The sequence below is a fragment of the Nematolebias whitei genome, chromosome 6 (genome assembly GCF_014905685.2).
Source record: "Nematolebias whitei isolate Nwh7 chromosome 6, NemWhi1, whole genome shotgun sequence".
Taxonomy (NCBI): Eukaryota; Metazoa; Chordata; class Actinopteri; order Cyprinodontiformes; family Rivulidae; genus Nematolebias; species Nematolebias whitei.
The window spans coordinates 40,926,737-40,929,708 of record NC_056503.1 but is presented as its reverse complement, the minus strand read 5'-3'; positions in this window follow the sequence as shown (position 1 = coordinate 40,929,708).

Genomic DNA, 2,972 nt, shown 5'->3' with positions numbered 1-2,972 from the left:
TCTAAAGCTCCATCGTAAAATACACATTAACCATCAATGTGAGAGAAAAAACGGGCTAATTTTGTTTTTTTACTTTATGATTATTTTTTTATATATATATTTTGGTCTGGTCTTCATGACTTTACAAGTACTTTTAGCGGGTTTTTTTTTGTTTTTTTTTTGGTCTTGTCTTCATGAATACAAGTACTTTTAGTGTTGCTCTTTTGAGTTCATTTTTTCATTCTAGAGGAACAGCAGAGTTGCTCCATCTCCAATAAATTTAAGTTGTAGTTTAAAAAAAACAAAAAAACTATTTTACTTACTTTACACTTGCAAATTCGTTTTTGGGGGATAAAGAAATGCTAATGAATGTCACCTGTAGTTTATCCCACCACAGCCATAATACAAACATTTAAAGCGTTATGAAACACACTTGACACTTTGATGAAAAACAAAATGTAGGAGCACAATCTATATGATTGGCTCTAGGAGAAATCATCTTCCTGCTGAAACTGTCACATATTCCTACTCTGAATTATTTGTAGTTGTCGCTCCTGCTGTTTTATAAAACAAAAGTTAGAAAATTAAAAGCACAAAATGTGAGGACTAACTTGGACGGAAAACACATGAACTGTATCTTGTCTCAGGATTCATTATGAGTCTAAACGGAGAGATGGAGTCAGACGTGTAATGAAGATTTTAGTTATTGTAACAGGTGAGAAACTTTCATTTTGGTTGGCTGCTTAATTTAATCTGAATTAATGGAGTTTTGTGGTGGTTGGGTGGGGGGGGGGCATCATTGTTTATGTTGACTTTTACTGAACAACTATGCTTAATGTGTGAATATTGCTGTAAAATACTTTGCTAACGTGATTATTGGTGAAGAACATCGTTGAATCTCGGGATCCCTGGCACATTACATTTTGTATAATAGCAGGTAGTATTTAAAGTATTCCACACGTCATGATTTTGTTTTTAAGATTTAAGCAGAGTCTGATTTCCCACAAGACATGTAAGTATTTCAGTAGAAGAAAGAACAGCACTGGTGAGAGCTTTTAATATATATTAAAAAAAAAAAAAGTATGTCCATTCCTGTCACTTTGATGAGTGTTTTCACAATTTTGAAGATTTCTTCAAACAGGGATTCTGATAAAACTGTGTAAAATGGGGAAAAAATATCAATATATATGTATTTATTATTATGACATTTATCATACGATATTAAATTGATTAGTATTATTGTTGTTAATACTAAAGTAGTTGTCTGACATTAACTTTTTTCAATTCTGTGACATCAAGGGGAAAAAAAGCAGTACAAGGATCACCATTATGGCCTTTGAGTTCGCTGCAAACAGTCCTGACATGTTGAGGCATTGGTGAATCAAACATCTTCTAACTGTATATATTCATTGTATCAAAGACATTGAACCACATTGCCAATGCTCATACATGTTACTTTGTTAGTTCGATATGATGCTATAAATAAGTCATTTTGTACAAAGATTTAATTGCTGTAATTAATTTGCTTTTTATCGAGGATGTTTGAGATTTTTTTTTTTTTTTCTCAGTATTGAATAGTCATTTTTTTCAACTATGCCACTGTAAAAAGAAAAATGGGGGGAAAAATGAGAGCCAAAGTGCGAATTAAAAAATGAACAACTTAAAAACTGCCATCTTGTTGTGACTAGATATGCACTCTGGAATGAACTCGAGATCAAAGCTTTATGGTGGTGAATTACAGGGTTATTACCTGCAGTCATAATATCAGTCTTTACATCCACAGGTGAAAGGAGCAGGTTCTCACTGACAGCACTTAAAGCTGAACTGTAACTGTTTTTCTGTACGACACTTAGGTACAACTCAACCTGCAGTCGTAGGTTTATATACGCAGGTTAACTTTAAGGAAAACTAGAAAATCATAGCATAAACCCCAACAGGAAGATTGAGCCACTACTAGTTTTGACAAAGTAAAGAAAGTATAAGGGTGGAAGATGAACGGAACACAGCTGTGATCTCACCATATTTACACATTCACTCACGCCTAGGGATAATTTATTTACCAATCAGCCTAACATGCATGTTTTTGGTATGAGGGAGGAATGTAAATGGTAAATGGACTACACTTATATAGCACCTTTCTATCTTATCAAGATCCTCAAAGTGCTTTACAATCTGTGCCCTCATTTACCCATTCATGCAGCACTCTACTAGATCTGTACAAAGAATAATCAGTGCTTTACATCACATGCATACACCGACTGGACACATATTTGAGGCATTGAGGGGTTCAGTGTCTTGCCCAAGGACACTTCGGCGTGTGACTGCTGGTGGAATCGAACCCTCAACTCTTGCATTGGATGATGACTGCTCTAACCACTCAACCACAGCCACCAAGGAAACTGGAGTACCAGGAGAAAACCCACACAAGCACAGAAAGAACATACAAACTCCACCCAGAAAGATCCCCAGCTGGGATTAGATCCTGCGACCTTCTCGCTGAGATGCAACAGCTCTACCAACTGCGCCATCGTGCCATCCACAAATAGATTTATAGATATTGAGATACATAGATATATGTAAAATATAAATATATATTTTTTTTCTTTTTGATTTTTTTTTTTTTTTTTGTACACTGGTAAAAAAAAGATTGCATTAAAGCTGTCTAACAATAGGAAAATGAGATGTTGAATAAAATCATCTGTTTATATACACAGTGCATATATATATATACATATATATATATATATATATATATATATATATGTATATATGTATGTGTATGTATATATGTATGTGTATATATATATATATATATATATATATATATATACACATTATATGTATGTGTATATATGTGTATATACATATATATTTATATATATATATATGTATGTATACATGTATGTATGTATGTAAGTATGTATGTATGCATGTATGTATGTATGCATGTATGTATGTATGCATGTATGTATGTATGCATGTATGTATGTATG